The sequence below is a fragment of the Triticum aestivum genome, chromosome 5B, assembly GCF_018294505.1.
Source record: "Triticum aestivum cultivar Chinese Spring chromosome 5B, IWGSC CS RefSeq v2.1, whole genome shotgun sequence".
Lineage (NCBI taxonomy): Eukaryota > Viridiplantae > Streptophyta > Magnoliopsida > Poales > Poaceae > Triticum > Triticum aestivum.
Window position 1 is genome coordinate 299,784,077 of NC_057807.1, and position 25,025 is coordinate 299,809,101.

A 25,025-nucleotide genomic window follows, 5' to 3' on the forward strand; every position below is an offset into this window, starting at 1 on the left:
CTTAAGGTAAAGGGAGTTAGAGGATAGAACCAGTCACTTGTTGAAGACACAGGATTTGTTGGACCAGTTCCAGTTGTTGTGACAACTGTTCATCTGGTTAGGGAGGCTGAGATTCAACTCAGAAGGCCGCGTCTTCACCTTATTCCCCTTGAGCTAAGGACACACAGTCCTCGCCCAATCACTCTGGTAAGTATTCAAGGTAGACTTCCGAACCTTCACAGACTTCGTTCACCGGCGATCTACAATGACTCTTGGATGCTCAGAACGCGACGCCTAACCGGCTGGAGGATACACAGTCCTCAAGTGTAATAAGTCTTCAGGTCACACAGACAGAAAGACTTCAGTGATGCCTAACACGCTTTGGCTCTAGGTGTTTGGGCTTTGTCCTCGCAAGGATTTCTCTCTCTCAAAGGCTTCGAGGTGGGTTGCTCTCAAACGACAAAAGCCGTAAACTAACTCTGAGCAGCCACCAATTTATGGTGTGGGGGTGGGCTATTTATAGCCACAAGGCAACCCGACCTGATATGTCCGAAATGACCCTGGGTCACTAAGGAACTGACACGTGTTCCAATGGTCAGATTTCAAACACACACGACAACTTTACTTGGGCTACAAGCAAAGATGACTCATCCAGCTCTAGATAAGATTTGCTCCCATTGTCTTCACTTGAAGACATAGGATTTGGGTTGAGCATCACTTCAGTCAATCTGACTTTGTTCACTTGGACCCCACTTAACAGTACGGTGGTTCCTATGACTCAACGAAGAAGAAAAGGAAACAACAAAACAACACAATCTTCGCGCTCCATAGTATTCAGTCATTGTCTTCACATGTCATAGTCTTCAATGTGAATATCTTCACATACCACCATTATCGTCAATGTCTTCATACATTTTTAGGGGTCATCTCTGGTAGGTAAACCGAATCAATGAGGGACACTACCTGCGTTATCCTGCAATTCTCACAAACGCATTAGTCCCTCAACCAACTTTGTCGTGAATACTCCAAAACCAACTAGGGGTGGCACTAGATGCACTTACAATAAGCAACAAACTTACGCTAGGCTATCATGGCTATTACACATATTACATCCACTAGGCATCAAAGTTCGCCACCAGCGCAAATAAACGCGCCAACAAAAGAATATACTAAATTGAGAGCACTTCAGAAGGCACTAGGCCTGGCCAGGTCGGCCCCCCGAAACAGCCAAACAAGCTGATTAGACCTCAGTTGTGTCAACGATAGATGCATCACCCGTAGCTGTATGGCATGATGGTGCGCAAGGCAGTCCTCTAACATCTTCATTACATATTTGACTTCAAGTAGGAGCTAAGCTGAAGCAAGCCTTTCCGCTTTAAGTTGAGACTGAAGAAGTCGAACTGATTGAGGCAGCGACTGCACATAGGTTGTCTCACACCTGCTGGTGAGTAGCTTCAACTCACTGTCTTCATCAAGACAGGACCTTGGGGTCATCTCGATGTCCTCAAGATGGTTTGGCTCACTATCTTCCCTAAAGTTCTGCCTGGCATAAGAGATACAACTCTGAAAAAGAAACAAGGAGACACGTAACAGGTTTCACAATTATATAAGCAAATAAATGGATCTGTTCTACATAAGGAACATGTTTTTACAACTACAATTTGAAACTGGTAGTTGTTGCAAACATCCAATCAGATGTAAACAGCAAATCAATCTGCAGTGGAGGAAATGATGCCTATCCAAATCTATACTAGAACAAAGTTTGAAGGCTTGAGAAGGATGAACTTACATTACATGTTAACACGGGTTGGACAAAGCCCTTCTCCATGTTGATGGAAGGATAATTCAATAAATTCCCCAAAGAAAATTCTTTATAAGCGTTGCCATTATTCTACATTTTGCAAACAGTAAATATAGATCAAATAATATTGGAAGAAACAGAGGATAATGAAGCTCGGGTGCAGACTGATGATACATAATCAAATAGCAATTAATTAAGTACAACATTACAAGGCAAAAGGGAGAGAGGTACTAACAAGAGCAATGCAGAGCCCAGTATTGTTGTGAGATCGTATGATCCTTTGAGCAAGGAGATTCATCTGAAATTAGTTTTCATACAAGAGAGAAGGTAAGGCAGATGCAGAAATTTAGGAGTTCAAATTTTGAATTGATCTCATAGACAGTACCTGACGCTGGGCTCTCAGCAGTTCTAATAGGGGTTTGGCCACTGGAGTAGGGGTAAAGTGGGGTACAATTGGGCCTGTGTTTTCTATGGCTGCTGATCTATCTGATTTAACATGTATCACTACCTTTTCCAAATACCTAGTTTGTACTCCTTGAGGATCTGCACTCACCTTCTTCCTTTTGGACATCTATTACAAAAGACCAACATTTGACTGGAAAAACAGTGTGACGACACATGGAATAGGAACAGAAAATGGATAGGTATGGCATATACTCATATATGATGCTTAAACTAAGTAGATGGTGTAACAAAGTAGAAGTAATGCAAGAGGTCAGATGCAAAATATGTGTGACCAATACAACCTTGCCAAGTTAGAGCAAGTACCTTGATGGGTGAATAAGATAGGACATCCTCCACCATGCCAAGTTTGTTAGCCAGTGGATTGTTCCACAATATTCCTCTCGTGCGCCCATTCTCATATTCATTTTGATAATGTTCAATATCTGACATGCATGAAAAGATAAAAACAAGTGAGATTATCTTTGTAATGCAGAAGGGATTCTAATCCAATACTGCCTCCCTGTAAACCCCTTTGTGCTTTCTCTGAATTCTTTTAAGAGATGCCATGCATGCTATAATTTGGTGTGTGCATTAATATAATGTGGCCTACTAATCAAAATATGAGAGCTCAAGAAGTGATGACTCTTCGCAGATAACAGCTTCAACATATAGTAAAGAAGAACAAGTCGACCTAACCTGACAGATTCAAAATATACTAAGGGAGAACAACTCGACCCGACTAGTCAACCGCAAGAGAAGAGGATCATCTTAAAGAAGAGCAGAAGAGCAAGCAGATTGAAGATATTACAAGTCTTTCAATACAATGTCGGTTGGCCACCCATGGCGAACCATAGCGCACAGAGAAATACTATTCTTTCCGGTCTCTCCATATGTGGCTCACATGCATTTTGAAACTAAAGTAGGAACATTTAGCTGACCAATTAAACATCTCTTAGTTGTACAACTAATCTTGTTTAGCTCGATGGGTGGAGTAGTGCTATTACGACACAAACCACATAGGCTGATCGTGGTCATCAAAATGGGGAAACCATAAGCATGATGAGTACAGTGTTGACCGTGGCAGTGGGATGGCAGATCTGAAGCTGCAAACCACGCAAAGGATAGTTAGCAACCGATGTTTTCTTTGAAATAACAACTAAGATTTGGTATGGACAAGAAAGTATAGTCAACAAGTGACAAAGAAAATGCAATTTTGCTGTCTCTCTATATGTCGCGACATGCATTTGGAAACTCAAGTGGGACCTTTAGCCAACCAATTAAATGTGTCTGTTAACTAATATCAGTATCATATCACAATCATATTTGAACAACTAAGCTTTCGAATTCTGAGTGTTGTGTTGTTTAGCTTGAAGGGTGGAGTAATGCTAGTACGATAGAAAGCACCTACGCAGATCATAGTAGATTAGATAAAAGGGGAAAACCCTAAGCATCAAGAGAAAAATCAGGAAAGTGGAACTAGCTGGACCAGTGGGTGGCGCACATGCTTTTCGAAACGAATATAGGAACATTAGGTGACCAATTAAACATTCTCTATTTTAGTGATATGAGCATCATATCAGATTCGTATTTCAACACATAAGCTTTGGGTTGAGGTCTTGAGGAGCAGTGCTAGCATGACACGAAGCACCTACGATGATGGTAGTGAATATAAAGGGGGGAAACCATAAGATTTACGAGTATAGTGCCTGTGCCATGGCGGATCTGAAGGTGCAAACTGGACAAAGCTACTTCGCAACCAATGTTTGGTTTCAACTAGCCACTATGATTTGGTACGGACAAGAAAAGTACAGTAAACAAATTACGATCTGTTTACCGGGTGAGATCAATAACTTAAGCACATATGGAAGAGTACCACCTCTCTTGCGACACCGTGTGCGCCTCTGCTGATACGTTGAGGGTGTTGCGGGTGCGATGGCTGTCGGCGGCGGGGAAGAAGACTTTAGACGGCAGACGACCGGGTCGGGGGATAAATCCTGTTTTCGTGGACGAGGCGATCATAGGAGCGGCAACGGCAAGGTGGACGACGATGCCGATGAAGCGAGAGGATGCGATGAAAGGATCCTGGTCCAGTGCCATGGATGAGAGACGTCCATCTCTTTTAGTGGACGACGGGGTAGGGGTAGCGGCTCCGACAAGGTGGAGGATGGGGTGGCGGACGGAGGAGGCTGGCCGCAGTGGGGAGGTTGTCATGGTGCCAACGGTGTATGAATGGGGAAATGGAGGGGGTGATCTCAAACTTTGGGACGCGCTTCTTTGAAATGTGGGAAAGTTACAGACTTATCCCCCGTTTAAAATTTTGGACATCACGTCAGTTGGGGATAGGACGGTAATCTCGCATCCACAAATATTTGCCGGTAACTATTTCAGGCGAGGAGTGGGTGTTTTGCCGCCCATGGTTGACGCCCACGGTGTATGAATGGGGCTGACAGGTAGGGCGGTTGTGTCACGTCTGAGGAAAGTTACACATCTGCCCCTATTTAAAATATTAGCCTACATCGATTTCGGACGAGGAGAGTTTGTTTTGCCGCCCACCGTGTATGAATGGGGAAATGGAGGAAGAGACACATGTCTTTCGGACAATCTTGAATCAAATGTGTTTTGCCGCCCACGTTTGGCGCCCACCATGTCTGAATGGGCTCAGAGGCCATTGTGTCACATCTGATTGAAGTTACTAGTCCACCCCTATCGACAACAGTGTAAATTCGGTTGATAAGGATGTCAAGTGTTAGGGGTAGACAGTAATTTCCATCTTGCAAACACTTTCTTCGGGCAGCCCACAAATTATAGTGGGTGTTTAGCCGCTTCATTCAAAACTTGGGAGAATTAGCATTCACGTTTGCCCTGGGCCCTAGCAAACTAAATTCAAATCCAAATTATATTCGATTACGAATATCCATAGATAATCCTACGTTTTGTTATTTATTTCTTCAAAACCACAACAAAGATTTATTCCACCTTTATATATGATTATGATTTAGAAATGTCGTGATCTTCGAATTCAGTAGGTTGCATACACTTTGAGTCAAACATTTATTTCATCCAATACAATATGCTCACACGAAAAATAGCTCACCTTATGTAAATCATACAAGTACTGAGGATTACCTCACCTACAAAATTCGGATCATTACAACACATGGAGAACATAGGGGGTCTTGCAACATAATCCATTTAGAGACATGACACAACATGCAAGTACAATAATCTAATGACAATTTCAACTGATATCTAAAGAAGAATCGGGATTACCCTGGGCTTCAGATAGCAGAAACAGCAGGACCTCCTCCATCTTCAAATACAACATTCTTACTTCCTCCATCTCTTGGGTTGCTTGCATAATGAGTGCCGCTAATTCCATAATTTCCAGCCTCAAGATAAAGATTACCTCATTCATGGAAGCCACACCATCTCTTTCTGCCTCTAGTAGAGCCTCAAGCACTATAATATATGTGCTCAGACTGCTCTCCGGCGGTGTTGCCTCTGAACTGCTACCATCTGGTAACATGGATGGCGCACTGCTTCCACAAATAGATTCTGGGCTTGTACATTGTGTCCTAGTGTGAACGGCCTCCTGAAAGGTTTCCGCTGGACATAAGTAAGAGATAATTATCGTATGATCCAGGTAGTAAGCTTACATCGTAAACGACATATGAATTATTGCCGAGCATGTCATGCTATATTTAAATGGATCGAAGCAACATCAGCCGAAAAGAAATTAAAATGGTAAGATGAAACTAGGGATGTAAGTGGCAAATAAACGACATCCGCTAGTCCCATCTAGTTAGTTTTTGCTAGCTCCCTAGTTCATTTTCCTCAAAAAACAAAATCTCTTTTGAACTATCATACCACTAGTGGACTTTAATTGGGATTAAACGGGACCCAGTTGACATCCCTAGTTGAAAGGGAGTGTACCACCCCTATATTTAAGTTGCCAAGGCATCTAAGCAGTTGAAATAATCTGAGAAAGGACTTAACAGTGTGGCCTCATATAAACTATGAAGACAGTCTTGTGATGAAGTTGAGAGGAAAAGTTAAGGACTCAAATGAACTAGGCATGCATTTCTTTACGATAGTACAGCAGGCACTACTGACATATTGGCCAACTCAGGTATAGCGTAACAACAAACAAGCATTAAAATCAAGCAATACAGCAAAGCAGACAACTGAACTATTTGTAATTCTGTAGGATTACAGGTTGAGGGCACAAGCCAAGAAAGCATCCCACTCGCATTACATTTCACATGTACTAAAACACACTGGCTTACCATACATTGTTGTGAAGCCTTGCTGCTGTTGCAATGTTCTTTGAAGATATAGTCAACACTCCCGTGGTTGCAAATCTAGTTGTTGTAGTTTATTCTGCACCCTCTATTTATGTTAAATTAATTTTAATCGCATGCACTGGTCCGAATTGATCATCAATGGTTCATCTAAACTAATGAAAGAAGGGTGTGTGCATACACGACAATATATCTGCTTCCCTCTATTTTTATGCTTGTTCGAGGTGTCAGCCCCAAAAGAACAAACATTTTGCTTGATGGGGTTGACAGCTCCATAATTAATAGAAGCATCAAATTAATCATGCAACTTGGGAAGATCAAGAACACACAAACAAGTAATGAACAGAGGCTCGGAGCAGTGATGTAATAGCTAGCATCAGAAAATGTAGGGTAAAACGAACAAAAAGCAGTGGAACCACATGCTAGTTTGCTGATGTGTAATTAAGCATAGAGAACATTAAGCAGTCTGATGGAACCAACAGGTGGCATCAGAACAACACCATTATCATAAATATAGCATTCAAGAAGTAAAATAGTAGGCAGTGATATCTAGGAAGTACAGTAATACTTAGGACAAAACTAAAGCATATTAACTATATGTGCACTGGTATGTAATTTAGCACATGTAACATGTTCACTGCAAGAAGTATGGCCCTACAGGTGCAAGCAGAATAACGCGTCTCATGAAAAACTGAATGATGCCCTGAAGAAATTCAAAGGTGCGGTGCTTATGCTAGGAAAGTGAACGTAGGCGCCGGCCATTGGATAATAGTACCTGATTCTTGGCGGCGTATGTGTATCGTTGTCATACTTGATAGCTAAGGATCGTCGATGGTGCTCGTGTTGTGGTTGAGTTTGGGCCGGCTGTCGCCGTCGCTAAAGCGGCTCCGGTGCTACGGTTGTGGTGCCTGTCGACATACAAGAAAGCTCATATGTGGTAAGTGAACGGTTGCATGATAAAGAGAAAAGCCGAAGGAGTAAAAATCGAAATAACCTGATGAGGCTACGGTGTCGGTAAAGCAGGGCCAGTGGAGTTGAATATGGCGTCCGTGGAGCGGGTCCGGTGTAGTGGATGAAGGCTTCGCCATGCGCGTTGTACAGTGCTTTCGGTGAGGCGGATCTGTTGTGACGGACGAGGGCTTGTATGAAGGGCCAGCGAAGGGGCGAATGAGGGAGTCAGTGAAGGGCCTACACTATGGTGGATGAGGGCACCGGTTAAGCATATCCGGTGTGGTGGACCATGATGGCGGTCAAGGAGATCTGGAGCGGTGGACAAGCCAGTCGCTAAAGCGGCACCGGTGAAGTGGTGAGTTGGCAGTTGGGGGTTCCAAGGTGCGGAAGGTAGATCCGGCGGGGTGTGAGGTCCACCGCTGCAGGGGAGGACTAGATTCGGCGGCTTGTCGTGGTTGGGGGGTCGGGGAGGGGAAGGGGAGGGGCTCTGGGGAAGAATGTTGGGGCAAAGAGGGGAAAACAATGGAGTTACCAAAGCAACCCTTTTCAGTTCATGTGGCAGGGGTAAACAAGAATATCGCAGGATTAAACTTTCGGGCGCGAGATATTTTGATGTGAGTGGAAAGTTTGGCTTTTGGCGCCTGAAATTATATTCTACTCTTGTACGGCCGACTATGATATCATGGCCAAGAATTTGTTTGTTTTGCACGCAAAAAAAGTGCAAGTTTTGAAAATCAATATCTCCAACTCAAAACTTAGATTGTCCATTCAATTCAAATATGGATCATTGAGCTACTACAAGCAAATACCATCATACGGTCCAATTCAAATGAAATTCCAAATGTGTTTACCCTAAATATGATGACAAAAGCAAATGTGTGTGTGTGTATGAATAAAGTGGATGATTATAAAGTTTGAACATGCCAGTATGTGTATATCTCTAGGTTTGATATATGAATTTGAAATCACGAAATCCCGGCTTAAAAAATGTACCTCCGTTTAAATGAATTACAAAAGCTAATGATCGAATCGAATTCCAAAATTCCAATCTTAGGTTTGCAATTCTGGTACATCAAGGTATATCATGCATGTTTAAAAGTATCGTTATCTCATAGTCCAAACTATGAAATAAATTGATCAACCATGAGTGCACACACTATTGACCATGTATATCTCAATTACGCTAAAGTCCCTCAAATACAGACACCTCACTCTTTATCTGAAGCCAACCCCCCCCCCCCTCGTCTACCCCACACACACACATAGAGAAGTCGTTCTCTCCCCCAAACACCAAGACACTAGCACATTAACACCCCTCTCTCTTCTAAAGTCCGGACCCCAATACAGGTCTCTATCACTTCGTCTCTCGGGCATGCACACATCTCTTCCCCCACTCTCTAGGTCTCCCGGCATCTCTCTTTCCCAAGCACACACACTATGCAGAGTGTATCTTTCCCATACACACAAAATGTCGCCCCCAAATGTCTATCTCCCTAGTTATGTGGTTCTCGCACACTCACCTCACACACCACCCCCACTACAAACAAGCACACTTTGTCTCCTTGTGCACCACTGATACGTCTCCAACGTACATATAATTTATGAAGCATTCATGCTATTTTATTATCTGTTTTGAATTATTACGGGCTTTATTATACACTTTTATATTACTTTTGGGACTAACCTATTAACCGGAGGCCCATCCCATATTGTTGTTTTATTGCCTGTTTCAGTATTTCGAAGAAAAGGAATATCAAACGGAGTCCAAACAGAACCAAACCTTCGGGAGCGTGATTTTTGGAAAGGATATGATCCAGGAGACTTGGAGTTCGAGCAAGGGAAGGCTCAAGGAAGCCAGGAGATAGGAGGGCGCGCCCACCTCCCCTGGGCGCGCCCCCCTTTCTCCTGGGCCCCTCGAGGCTCCCCCGACCGACTTCTTTCGCCTATATAAGTCCATGTACCCTAAAAACATCGAGGACGAAGATAGATCGGGAGTTCCGCCGCCGCAAGCCTCTGTAGCCAAAAAAACCTCTCGGGAGCCCGTTCCGGCACCCTGCCGGAGGGGGAATCCCTCACCGGTGGCAATCTTCATCATCCCGACGCTCTCCATGACGAGGAAGGAGTAGTACACCCTCGGGGTTGAGGGTATGTACCAATAGCTATGTGTTTGATCTCTCTCTCTCGTGTTCTCTCTATGGCATGATCTTGATGTATCGCGAGCTTTGCTATTATAGTTGGATCTTATGATGTTTCTCCCCCCTCTACTCTCTTGTGATGAATTGAGTTTTCCCTTTGAAGTTATCTTGTCAGATTGAGTCTTTAAGGATTTCAGAACACTTGATGTATGTCTTGCCGTGTTTATCTGTGGTGACAATGGGATATCACGTGATCCATTTGATGTATGTGTTGGTGATCAACTTGCGGGTTCCGCCCATGAACCTATGCATAAGGGTTGGCACACGTTTTTGTGTTGACTCCCCGGTAGAAAATTTGGGGCACTCTTTGAAGTACTTTGTGTTGGTTGAATAGATGAATCCGAGATTGTGTGATGCATATCGTATAATCATGCCCACGGATACTTGAGGTGACAATGGAGTATCTAGGTGACATTAGGGTTTTGGTTGATTTGTGTCTTAAGGTGTTATTCTAGTACTGTAAGTGCATCTAGTGCCACCCCTAGTTGGTTTTGGAGTATTGACGACAAAGTTGGTTGAGGGACTAATGCGTTTTTGAGAATTGCAGGATAACGCAGGTAGTGTCCCTCATTGATTCGGTTTACCTACCTGAGCTGAACCCTAAAAATGTATGAAGACATTGAAGACAATGGTGGTGTGTGAAGATATTCACACTGAAGTCTATGACATGAGAAGACATTGAGTGAAGACTATGGAGCGCGAAGACTGAGTCGTTTCATTGTTTCCTTTTCTTCTTTGTTGAGTCATAGGAACCACCGCACTGTTAAGTGGGGTCCAAGTGAACTAAGTCAGAGTGACTGAAGTGATGCTCAACCCAAATCCTATGTCTTCGAGCAAAGATAATGAGAGCAAATCTTATCGAGAGCTGGATGAGTCAGCTTTGCTTGTAGCCCAAGTAAAAGTTGTCGTGTGTGTTTGAAATCTGACCGTTGGAACATGTGTCAGTTCCTTAGTGACCCAGGGTCATTTCGGACATATCAGGTCGGGTTGCCTTGTGGCTATAAATAGCCCACCCCCTACACCATAAATTGGTGGCTGCTCAGAGTTAGTTTATGGCTTTTGTCGTTTTGAGAGCAGCCCACCTCGAAGCCTTTGAGAGAGAAATCCTTGCGAGGACAAAGCCCAAACACCCAGAGCCAAAGAGTGATAGGCATCACTGAAGTCTTTCTGTCTGTGTGACCTGAAGACTTATTACACTTGAGGACTGTGTATCCTCCAGCTGGTTAGGCGTCGCGTTCTGAGCATCCAAGAGTCATTGTGGATTGCCGGGTGAACGAAGTCTGTGAAGGTTCGGAAGTCTACCTTGAAGACTTACCAGAGTGATTGGGCGAGGACTGGGTGTCCTTAGCTCAAGGGGGATAAGGTGAAGACACGGTCTTCTGAGTTGAATCTCGGCCTCCCTAACCAGACGTATAGTTGTCACAGCAACTAGAACTGGTCTAACAAATCCTGTGTCTTCGACAAGTGATTGGTTCTATCTCTTCCCTCCTTTACTTTGAGTTTGTCTTCGTGAAGTCATTTCTTATCTGTTTTATCTGATTGACTTCATTGCTTGACTACTATGTTGATTGGCTTCATACTATCTTCCATCCTGATCCTACTACCTAGCTGCTATTAGTCTTCATATGTTAACACTATTGCATACTTGACTATGGCTTGCTTGTTGTAGTTTATCTTCCGCTGCATATCAATTAGGTCATTTCTATTGTTTGTCTTTGAAACTACCATGTTTTGAAGACTTTGATAAAAATCGCCTATTCACCCCCCCTCTAGTCGATAACTAGCACTTTCAATTGGTATCAGAGCAAGGTACTCCATTGTTCTGTGTGATTCGGTTTAACCACCTGGAGTTTAGCTATGTCGACTGCAGGGCTAATCAAAGTCTCTGCTGCCTGCCCCGTGTTTGATGGAACTGAATATCCCTACTGGAAGAAAAAGATGCACATGCATCTTTAAGCCATTGATGTCGACCTCTGGTATGTCGTCAAGAATGGCGTTCCCAAAAATGGTGAAGGTGTCACCCCTACTGATGTCAAGAAGTTCATTCAACTGGACTTGACTGCAAAGAACATCATCTGTGGTCATCTGACCAAAGGACAGTATGGCCGTGTGAGTGCTCTGGAAACGTCAAAGCTAGTCTGGGACTGGCTATCCAATGTCAATGAAGGCGTCTCTGCACAGAGAGACCAGAGGATCAGTGTTCTTCGCAATCTTTTCAACTGCTTCAAGAGAAACGACAATGAAAATGTCCAGCTCACGCTTGATCGCCTCACAAACATCACAAATGAGCTTCAGGCTCTCGGCGCCACTGAGATCACCAAGCATGAAATCGTCAAGACGCTGCTGAGATCCCTTGACAGCTCCTTTGACACCCTTGCCCTCATGATACAAGAACGTCCTGACTTCAAGACTCTCGATCCGTCTGATATACTTGAGAGGCTCAACACACATGAGTTCCATCTTTCTGAGAAAGGAGATATCTATGGCCCCAACTATGGTCGAACTCGTGCTTTGAAGGCAAAAGTTGTTTCCTCATCTGAAGAAGAAGAATCTGACTACGGTTCTGATGATCCTGAAGACATTGGAAGGGAGCTTGCTATGCTTGTGAAGAAGTTCCAGAAATTCACCAAGAAGAAGGGCTTCAGAAAGTCTTCACGGTCCAGTTCAAGAAATGATGAAGCTTCCACTCAAGACAACAAGAAGAGAACATGTCACAAGTGTAAGAAGCCTGGGCACTACATCTCTGAGTGTCCTCAGTGGGACAACGAGAAGAAGAAGAAGAAGAGCAAGGATTATGACTCTGATGACAAGAAGAAAAAGAAATCTTCAAAGTCTTCTTCCAAGTCCACATCAAAGTCTTCATCTCATAAGAAGAGCTCATCTGGAAAGGCTCGTGCTTTTGTTGGCAAGTAAATGGATTCAGAGGAGGAGTCTGCTTCTGAGGAGGCAGAGGTGGAATCTAAAGCTGAATCCGACTCTGGTGTTGCAAGTCTGGCTCTAGCCACTGCCTACGTTGCCAAGTCCATCTTCAACACTGAAGACAATGACTCCCACACCAACACTGATGATGACAAGGACGATCCTGCTCCCACCTGCTGCTTCATGGCACGAGGTGCCAAGGTAAAATCACGCGATGCTTACTTTCGAACATCAAGTGAAGATGACTCTGATTGTGAATCTAAACCCAGCTACAAAACACTTGCTAAAATTGCTACTGAACAACAAAGGGCTATGGAACATACTCAAAAACTGTTAGACAAAAGCGATGACCTGTTGGACGCGGAAATGACACGTTCACAGTCCTTAGTTGAAGACATAAAAAATCTTCATGCTAAGTATCAAGAACTTGAAAGTATTCATGAGACACTCTCAACCACTTATGAAAAGCTCTCCTATGATTATCTTCAAAGGAAGCAAGAGCTTGAGAAATTGAAAGCGACTCATGAAGATCTTCAAAAACAGAATGAGTCATTTCGCGCTCAACAGATCAGTCCCGCTCAAGATGAATTTGAACCACCATGTTTAAAATGCATTGAGCGTGATAACGCTACCTCTGTTGCTGAATGTTCCACTGCTGCTAGTGTTGCTCTGTCTTCAACTACTGATGTGGTAACTAACCCCTCTTCTGAGGATACCACTGCTATTGTTGATGAAAATGCTAGGTTGAAGACATTGCTTGAAACAGGGATGTATAAAAGTATGAAAGGGCATCAGACACTTTGTGATGTCCTCAAAAAGCAGATTCTGAACCGAAACCCTAGGAAAGAGGGTGTTGGGTTCGAGAGGAAAATGAATGCCGATGGTTCCTACTGGAAGCCTGAGCAGTATCCCAAAACCACATGGGTTGCTGCAAAGGAACCTTCAGTGGATTCATCCACTTTATCTGGCTTTACCTGTGCTAATCCTATTATCATTGATGAATCCTTTGATGCAAACTATAAAGTGTTCAAAAATCAGAATGGTGAAGTGTTTGCTAGGTACATTGGTACTAACTGCAGGAATGGACCGCCAATGAAGAAGATCTGAGTTCCCAAAAGCTGTCTTGAGAATCTTCCCGAGAATGTTGTCATGACACCACCAGGGAAGAAGACAAACCCCAGACCAAAGGCGTCACATGGTCCAATGGCTTCATACGGAAACAGGACTCACCCGAGTCACCCTAACGCTAATGTTTTCAAACCGCTATGTTCATAGTACTAAGAACTTTTCTGCTTATTCATATGAGTATGATTCATCTCCTGCAAGGCTATTTGCTAGGGCTCCAAAGCCGAAACTCTCAGATGCTGCACTTAGACTCATTGCTCACCCGTAAAGATGTGGGTGGTGAAGAAGAACTAACTCTCTTTTGCAGAACATGGTCTCCAGCCAGTAATCAAAGGCGTCCGATATAATTGTTGAGGACCTAAAACACAAAGGGACGCATGATAAAATGACTTACTATGTATTCCACATATGAATCGCTTACCTGTCATACTGTGTGCTAACTTTCATCTATGCTGTGATAATCCAAGTGTGCATCAATTGCTTATGCTTCACAACATAACTTGTGAAGCCTATCCTCCTAACTGCACTGTAGGGTATGACACCTCGTGCTTCAGAATGGATTATGGACAGCGGATGCACTAATCATATGACTGGTGATCGAAGTCTTCTCATGGACTCAACCTTACGTCCATCCGACAAGAGTCAAATCACATTTGCTGACACTGGTAAAGGCAAGGTATTGGGTCTAGGTAGAGTTGCAATCTCAAAGGATCAACACATGGATAAAGTGATGCTGGTTGAATCCCTTGGATTCAACTTAATGTCTGTCTCAATGCTTTGTGACTTAAACATGATTGTGATATTTGGAAAATATCGTTGCCTTGTACTAATGGAATCTGACAAGTCTCTAGTCTTTGAAGGGTATAGGAAAAGTGATCTATACATGGTAGATTTCTCAGCAGGTCCACAGCTTGCCGTATGTCTTCTTGCAAAAGCTTCAGAATGCAGGCTTTGGCATCGAAGGCTAGGGCATGCTGGCATGAGGAACTTACACACTCTCGTCAAGAAGAAGCATGTCATAGGCATCGAAGGTGTCAAGTTCAAGAAAGATCATTTGTGTGGTGCCTGCGAAGCTGGAAAGATGACGAGGGCCAAGCACCCCTCGAAGACTATCATGACAACATCTCAACCCTTCGAGCTGTTGCACATGGACTTATTTGGTCCTACTCACTACTCCACCCTCACAACAACGACGTGTCTCTATGGCTTCGTCATTGTTGATGACTACTCAAGATATACGTGGGTGCACATAATTCTCTACAAGACTGAAGTACAAGATGTCTTCAGATGATTCGCCAATCGAGCAATGAACAATTATGGCGTCAAGATCAAGCATATCAGAAGTGATAATGGCACTGAATTCAAGAACACCGGCCTTGATCTTTATCTGGATACAATGGGAACCACTCATGAATTTTCTACTCCGTACACACCTCAGAAAAATGGCATTGTTGAGTGCAAGAACAGAACCCTCATTGAGATGGCCCGAACAATGCTCGACGAGTACAAGACACCAAGAAAGTTCTGGCCTGAAGCTATTGATACTGCATGTCACATCATCAACCGTGTTTACATCCACAAGCTTCTAGGTAAAACATCCTATGAGCTCCTTACTAGCAAGAAGCCAAATGTCAGCTACTTCAGAGTTTTTGGTGCTAGATGCTGGATCAAGGATCCCCATCACAAGTCAAAATTTGAACCCAAAGCTCACGAAGGCTTCATGCTCGGCTATGGAAAGTATTCGCACTCTTACAGAGTCTTCAACCTCTTCCACTACAAAATTGTTGAAACAGTGGATGTGCGATTTGATGAAACCAATGGTTCACAACGAGAGCTCCTGCCAAGCACACTAGATGAAGCTCCTTCCAGTGAATCTATCAAGCTGATGGGAACTGGTGAAATCATGCCCTCTGAAGCACAACCTGAAGAGGAACTTATCATTTCTGCACCAAACCAACCTGAAGACAATGCTCAGACCGAAGACAATCTTTCCAATGATGACAATGATCAGCATGAGCAAGGTCTTCGCCCAGTTCATCCTCGTGTTGCAAATGAAGTACAAATTGAGAAGATAATTGATAGCATCAACGCACCTGGTCCGCTTACTCGATCAAGAGCAACACAGTTAGCAAATTTCTGTGGGCATTTTTCATTTGTATCAATATCTGAACCCAAGAAAGTTGCTGAAGCCTTTATGGAACCTGAATGGATTCAAGCCATGCAAGAGGAAATTCAACATTTCAAGCTGAATAATGTTTGGGAACTTGTCAATCGCCCTGACCCTCACAAGCATAACATTATTGGCACAAAATGGATATATCGGAACAAACAAGATGAGCATGGTCAAGTCATCAGAAACAAAGCACGTCTAGTGGCACAAGGATATACTCAAGTTAAAGGAATTGACTTTGATGAAACATTTGCTCATGTAGCTAGGCTTGAAGCTATTCTCATACTGCTAGCCTATGCTAATCACCACAACATCCTGCTATATCAAATGGATGTGAAAAGTGCTTTCCTCAATGGCAAGATTGAAGAAGAAGTGTATGTTGCTCAACCACCTGGCTTTGAAGATCCAAAACATCCTGAAATGGTGTACAAACTCAACAAAGCACTGTATGGCCTCAAACAAGCTCCTTGCGCTTGGTATGATACAATTAAAGACTTCCTGAAGAGCAAAGGCTTCAAACCAGGATCCCTATATCCCACACTCTTCACGAAGACATATGATGGCGAACTGTTTGTGTGCCAAATATATGTGGATGACATAATCTTCGGCTGCACCAACCAGAAGTATAGTGATGAGTTTGGATACATGATGCAAGAGCAATATCAGATGTCCTTGATGGGTGAACTGAAGTTCTTCCTTGGTCTTCAAATTCGTCAGCAAAGAAATGGCATCTTCATATCTCAAGAAAAATATCTCAAATATTGTCTAAAGAAGTTCGGAATGCAAGATTGCAAAGGTTACACGACGCCAATGCCAGCCAAACATCATCTTGGTCCCGACGACAATGGTAAAGAGTTCGATCAAAAGGTATACCGCTCCATGATTGGTTCTTTAATTTAACTATGTGCATCTAGGCCAGATATTATGCTTAGTGTTTGCATGTGTGCTCGATTCCAAGCGGCACCAAAGGAATCGCATCACTTAGCTGTGAAGCAAATTCTTAGATATTTGGCTTACACCCCAACACTCGGATTATGGTATCCAAAGGGCTCAAGGTTTGATCTAGTTGGATTCTCGGATGCTGATTATGCTGGTGACAAGGTGGATCGCAAGTCAACATCAGGAACATGTCACTTTCTGGGACGATCACTTGTCTGTTGGTCTTCAAAGAAGCAGAACTGTGTATCACTCTCAACCGCTGAATCTGAATACATTGCTGCTGGATCTTGTTGTGCTCAGCTTCTATGGATGAAGCAAACTCTCAAGGACTATGGCATCGATATGAAGTAAGTCCCTCTCTTTTGCGACAACGAAAGCGCCATCAAGATTGCCAACAATCCAGTTCAGCATTCGAAGACAAAGCACATTGAAATTCGTCATCATTTTCTCAGAGATCATGTCATGAAGAAGGATATTGACATCATTCACGTCAACACTGAAGAGCAATTGGCAGATATCTCCCTTGGATGAGAAAAGGTTTTGCAAGTTACGTGTGAGCTAAATATCTTGGAATCCTCAAATGTCCTGTTATCAGGCACACATCCTAACACTTATGCATGTTGATGACTTAGATGTGCAACACACAAAGTAAAGTATATCTTCAATCAATGAAGACTTACATTCTGAGTGTGAATACATTAACATGGAATTTGACTTCGGAGCGCCACGATAATTGTGTGCTGTGTCTGGGTCTAATACTTCCTATATGGTGGGTAATGCCACCACCAAAATTTCTTGGTTTGAAGTGTTTCACTCATGGCGTTATTGTTGAATATCTTCGCATATTGATTTGTCTTCAACTTTCAACTTATCTTCATGATTTACTTCACTATGTTGAGTTGATTGCTTTCTCATATATATATATATATATATATATATATATATATATATGCTAGTATTTTGTCCTTTACAGCATTGACTTATAGCTATGTCTTCACTGTTGAATCTTTTGAACTAAGTGAATGTGATCGGACCCTAATCTCTCTATGCTTACTATCTCAAACTCTATCTGTCCAAATCATATGCATTCTGTTGAAACTGTCGAATGTCTTCTCTGCATCCTTGTCAGCAGAAGACACAGAGACAAACATCAAGTCCTATTTAAATGATTCATCTTTATTGTCGATATCCGGAGAAGCCGGAACAACCATTCGACAAACTTGGCGGGCGTGGGAACGTGGGACAACTCTAAATGTGTTGCATGCTTGCCATGTGTCCCACGGATGTGAACAGACAGCGGCACCTGCGTAATTGCGCTGTGCCGCACACCTACTTATAAATACGTGTCCCCTGCGGTCAAGAAAACCTTCTTCCACCTCTCCACCTCGTCAAAACCCTAGCGCCACCACTAGCTCCCGACGACGCCGGCGACGAAGCGCTTAGCTGCCGCGACTTCTCCGACGCCGTCCTCACGCCGGCCGCGGGCATCGTCCTCTCCGCCGCCGCCGTAGGTGTCCTCCGTCGCCAAGTTAGGGCACGGTGGACGGAACTGCTCGGTCTCCAAATTCTTCCCATCTAGCAATTCTTCGTGTGGTAAATATAACTCTATTTTTACCAACTTTTTGATCCTCAATGATTCATCTAATTTATCAAAATTGGTTTCTGTCTATACAAAGTTAGATCTACTCTGTCTGCATCTCATACTGCCTAGTATATTCACTTAAGCTTCACATCTAGTTAGATTCCTCACTTGTACTTATTCATGGATTTGTACAAATCTGGAACCGACTCTCAACATATAAGTGAATGTCTTTGCAACATGAGGTCAATGTCTTCACACTGATTTATCTTCAAAATCTTCTGAGAATGCATATGACCTCTTCCCCTTCCCTCGCATCTCTAATGCTGTCACAGGTACATGTCCGTGGGAGAATCCCTAGGTTCTCATAGTCTGCATTCGTTTGCAGAATTCTTACAGCAACACATTGATTCTCCTGAAGCCAGTTCCTGTCTGACCAGCAAGAGAAGCCTTTGAAGCCTTTGAACATATTGAAGCCATTCAGTTTGAAGTTCATGGCTGCAGAGAAATCAGTAAGGAAGGGTGGCAGACAGCGTCATGGGGGAACTTCAAAGGATCTGCCTGATGATCTTGCTGAAATCTACAAAACAGATCCTGAAGAGGATTACAATCAGCGCAAGACTCGAATCCAATGGATTCGACGCTATTGGGCTGAACAGTGGTTCAAGTACAAGTTCGTGACCCAGGATTACGCAGAGAAAAATGCTATCAAGAGCCCTTGGGGTGATATTCTCTATCGAGGCCTTCCCCCCAAGAACAAAGCTGAAGCCATTGCGCAAGAATTCTATCCTTGCATGGTCCGTGGACCACAGCCTGAAGAAGCCAACCCATCATCATTGCTCTGGTGTCGTGACGACAATCTCTTCAAGCGCAATTTTCAGTATGTTAAGGCTTCGGTAAAGGAAAACAAGAAGTCATGGGGATTAGACTTCAATCCTGGTCCCTCTGCTCCCCGTGATGATGGCACACGTGAAACTGAAGAAAATAGAATTGGCCCCTTTGCAAACCTTGAAGGCCTCATCTCCTACATCTTGGTACAAGGTGCCAAAGTGGATCATTCTGACAATGATGCTGATTCTGATGAAGCCCCAGCTCCTCCTCCAAGGCCGCAGAAGCCAAAGAAGATTAAGGCTTCATCATCAGCTACTCCTCCAAAGACTTCTATGTGAAGCCACTGGCCACTACACCTCCTAAAGTCAGTGTGCAGTCTGAAGATCTTTCCCGCATCTCCAAGAAGATGGAGAAGAAAAAGAAAATCGTTAAGAGTACTGATCAGGCTTTGACTCCTGCTGCTATTCTGCGTGAAGAGCCCATTGATCTGTCCAGCGATGACGATCTTGCATATGATGCTCTTGAGCAACTGATCAAGAGCAAGGAAGAAGCAGAGATCTTCAACAACTTGCCTCTCTTTGACGTGGCAATCATTCATAACTTCATTGATGAATGGTTTGACACACCAAACCTCAGCTTCGATGATCTGCAACTTCCAATTGGCCTCAGCGTCGCCTTCAATGGCGCCATTGCTTCTGAGCTAGCTATTGCTCAGCGCATCGTCGAACTAAAGCACAAGATTGACTGTGAAAAGGCTCAGTTCAAGAAGCATGTGGCCACGCTCAACGTGCAAGATGTCAAGAATTTCAAGATCATGCTGCATGAGCTCAAAGAAGCCTTTCACAAGAAGCGTGAAGAAGCTCGAGGCTCTAGAGAGCGCATGAAGAGTCTGGCTGACAAGTGTGTGCTTGCCTACAATGAGGCTGAGAAGCGCAAGGCTCTTGGACGTCCTGGCATCGACCCCAGGATGGCTGCAAAGAAGAATAAATCGACTGCCCAACCTGCACCTTCAAGTCAAGAAGCACCTCGCATTATCTTCCCAAGCAACATGACTGGCTCGAAGCCAAAGGTCACTACTACCGCTTCAGAACAGAAGAAGACGAGGGCTGTCGAGGCTGAAGCTAGAAAGAGAAAGAATACTGAAGCCTCTGAAGCTGCTCCCTCCAAGAAGAAGCGCAAGATCAAGAAGAGTCGGGCTGCTCCCACAGAGCCCCTTGTTGTTGAACCCATCTCAGTGGTTCGTCCTGCATCTGCATCCCAAGAAGTTTGCATGACTGTCCATGAGCCTACTTCCACAGAGGCTCCTAAAACTGAAGAGATCCCAGCAGTTGATCCCATCACTGCTGAAGACATTGGTCACCATGACAATGTTGAAGATGATGAAGTTCTTCCTCAAATTGAATATAATGTGGTATCATCGCCTGTTCGTACGAACAGTGAAATCATCAGCATTGGTCGTCCTCTGACGCCATTGCTCAGGATGCTTCATGGGCTGATCGCCCGCAAGAACAAGAGTCCCCCAGCACTCCCCAACAACAACAAACCACACCATCCGTACAAGTTGAAGAGGATGAGGACCTGCCCACTCCATCACCAAAGGCGTCGCCTGTACTACAAAGGCTTCGCAAAGGACCAAGGCCTCAAGTCCATCTTCCGAGCGTTCCAGAAGGAGAAGTGCATCATCAACCTGTCGCACGTCAAGTTTTTTCAGAAGCCACTCCTGTTGTGAATGTCTCCGAGTCTGAAGCACCAGCTGCTGAAGACAATCCGGCCGCATCAGCCAATGAAGAACGTCAAGAAGAATGTGTCCATACTCCCCCCATTCCTGAAGAAACTGTTCATAAAGTGAACGTGTCTGTGCCTGACCCTCCAGCTCAGCAAGTGGAGGTTGAAAATCCTGAAGCTGCCACTACCAACGCAAGTGAAGCTCATGACATTGTCATGACTGAAGCTAATGTGGAGCTTGAACCAAACAGTTTGCCTGAAACCAATAAGGCAACTTCTCCTGAAGCACCAGTTGTGGAGCCTGAAGCCTCAGCGCTGCCACTGCTCCTGTTCCGCCACCAAGGCCCTATACAATCGAGCAAGCATACAACCATGGCGAGCTAATCATAGTAAGATGGCCTGTTCTGGTCCCTCCGCCTACTGTCTCTGGTCCTCAATTTGACTATCACATTGAGCATAGGCCTCAGGTCCAGAAGCCAAAGCCAAGACTGCCAAGGTTTCTTGGTACTGCCACATCTGTTGGGTCCTTCAATGCAAATGGCTTCAAGAGCCACAACACATTCTTTGACAGCTCAAAGAACCCCTACACGAAGCCAAGAATATCATCAGATCGGTTCTGGAGTCATCAGCAGCGAAGCTATTACTCCTGTGTTCTGTATGATCAAGGGAGCATCTTCCCTCATATGCGCCTCGACACTGAAGCCATTGCTAGACTAATGTGCTTAGAAGAAGCACTTGACTGCTTTCGTGATGCTGGTCTACTCAGCTTTGTCACAGACAAAGAATATTGGAATGAAGAGCTATTGCTTCAATTCTATGCTACACTCCACATTCGCGGTTATAACAGAGATACGAAGACATGGGTTCTCGAGTGGATGACAGGAAATGTTCATCATGAAGCCAAAGCTCTTGACATCATTGAGCTTACAGGCCTATCCACTCCCGGAGATCTCTAGGAACCTGGTTGTCAAAAACAACGAAATGCACTAGAGAGCATCTTCCATAAGCCTGAACCCAATATGAGCCAGATGTTGAGCATGATGAAGCCTTTGCCACGTGATGCTGAATATCCAAAGGATTTCTTTGTTGATGACCTTGAGTATCTGCCACGCACCATATATCACATCATCAGGCGGACTCTATGGCCTATCAAAGGACACTCAGCAGCTGCAAAACTTGAAGGAGCCATGAAGACATTGGTCTTTTACATCCTCAATGGCATCATCTTCAATGCGCATGATTTCTTCATCAGGCAACTGGCTGCATCTGGATCTGACCTCTTCGGACAGAAATTCTATGCTCCATGGGTCATGCGCCTCATCAAGCAACACTCTGTTGTCAACTATCAGCCATCTTCTCGCAATCATGTGATCTTCCTACCAGAGGTTGATATGTCAGTTGAAGCCATATACCCTGAACCTGCCAAGAAGCCACTTTGTCTTCAGAATGTTGAACATCAAAGCTTCACTCAGCCTATGGAAGGAGTCCAAGCTATCACGCGTGTCTATCCGATGGATGGAAATATTCGTCTGCCTTATCGTGCATCAACTGAAGCCACTGCGAGCACTATTGCTCAAAGGCCTCGGAAGCGCTCTCGGGTCCTAAATGACCAAAAACTTCTTGTGGCCCGACATCAGAAGCAAGATAAGCATCATTTTTGGCTGAAGCTTCAGATGCAAAGCGTCTTGGTGGTCGTAAATCGCATTCGAAATCTTGCCACCAAGAATGCTTTTGTCACTCATGAAACTTGTCGGCGATCATGGAAGAGTTTGACCCTACTCAGTGTTGAAGCTGATCTTCAAGACGATGGCTTCACGAAAAGATTCAAGTTTGACTCCACTCCTCCACGGAATGATGTCCTACGAAGAACTCCATCTCTTGAAGACTCTGATTACTCTTCCTCTGCGGCAACTGTCAATGCCAATGTCATCGATGATGAAGACGATGCTACTTCACCACCCCCTACTTCTACACGCATCGACACTGCACCGAGTTCGTCTGCACCGCCAAACGACAACGACAACCCTGCTGCTTCAACTACTCCTCATGAGGACGAGTAGATGCTCTATGTCTTCAGACCTTTTTGGTCATTACTGACAAAAGGGGGAGAAGCGTATGAGTTTGATAGTCTTCAAGCGGGTTCATAAGGGCGCTTGCTTTATATTTTTGCCTAGTGGTTACAACTCTTGCTTTTTTTGATACACTTTGTTCTTTGAGTTGTAACACTTAAACTTGATGGTCGTCTGCTACTTATTTGCGTCTCCAAGTGCGATGATAACTTCCGCACTTAGATCATTCTGCATACATCCATTTTTCATTATGCATGTCATTCTCTTAGCTATATCATTTCATGCATGATGAATTATCTTCATAAGTTGAAGAGGATCTCCACAAGTACAACCTGCCATGTGCATTTGCATTCCAAAAGCAAATTATTTATATGCACATCTTCAGGGGGAGCCCTTGCCACTTATGAAGACAATACGGTATCCTTTACAATTTCACATACTTCTTTCCCGTTGAAAACTTCAACCAGTTTGTCATCAATCACCAAAAAGGGGGAGATTGTAAGTGCATCTAGTGCCACCCTTAGATGGTTTTGGAGTATTGACGACAAAGTTGGTTGAGGGACTAATGCGTTTGTGAGAATTGCAGGATAACGCAGGTAGTGTCCCTCATTGATTCGGTTTACCTACCGGAGATGACCCCTAAAAATGTATGAAGACATTGAAGACAATGGTGGTGTGTGAAGATATTCACACTGAAGTCTATGACATGAGAAGACATTGAGTGAAGACTATGAAGCGCGAAGACTGAATCGTTTCATTGTTTCCTTTTCTTCTTTGTTGAGTCATAGGAACCACTGCACTGTTAAGTGGGGTCCAAGTGAACTAAGTCAGAGTGACTGAAGTGATGCTCAACCCAAATCCTATGTCTTCGAGCGAAGACAATGAGAGCAAATCTTATCCAGAGCTGGATGACTCAGCTTTGCTTGTAGCCCAAGTAAAGTTGCCGTGTGTGTTTGAAATCTGACCGTTGGAACACGTGTCAGTTCCGTAGTGACCCAGGGTCATTTCGGACATATCAGGCCGGGTTTCCTTGTGGCTATAAATAGCCCACCCCCTACACCATAAATTGGTGGCTGCTCAGAGTTAGTTTACGCTTTTGTCGTTTTGAGAGCAACCCACCTCGAAGCCTTTGAGAGAGAAATCCTTGCGAGGACAAAGCCCAAACACCCAGAGCCAAAGAGTGTTAGGCATCACTGAAGTCTTTCTGTCTGTGTGACCTGAAGACTTATTACACTTGAGGACTATGTATCCTCCAGCCGGTTAGGCGTCGCATTCTGAGCATCCAAGAGTCATTGTGGATTGCCGGGTGAACGAAGTCTGTGAAGGTTCGGAAGTCTACCTTGAAGACTTACTAGAGTGATTGGGCGAGGACTGGGTGTCCTTAGCTCAAGGGGAATAAGGTGAAGACACGGTCTTCTGAGTTGAATCTCAGCCTCCCTAACCAGACGTACAGTTGTCACAGCAACTGGAACTGGTCCAACAAATCATGTGTCTTCGACAAGTGACTGGTTCTATCTCTTCCCTCCTTTACTTTGAGTTTGTCTTCATGAAGTCATTGCTTATCTGTTTTATCTGATTGACTTCATTGCTTGACTACTATGTTGATTGGCTTCATACTATCTTCCATCCTGATCCTACTACCTAGCTGCTATTAGTCTTCGTACGTTAACACTATTGCATACTTGACTATGGCTTGCTTGTTGTAGTTTATCTTCCGCTGCATATCAATTAGGTCATTTCTATTGTTTGTCTTCGAAACTACCATGTTTTGAAGACTTCGATAAAAATCGCCTATTCACCCCCCCTCTAGTCGATAACTAGCACTTTCAAGTACGAACTCTTGAATAGATTGATCCGAAAGAATAACTTTGAGGTGGTTTCGTACCCTACCGTAATCTCTTCGTTTGTTCTCCTCTATTAGTGGCTTTGGAGTGACTCTTTGTTGCATGTTGAGGGATTGTTTTATGATCTATCTATGTTATTATTGTTGAGAGAAC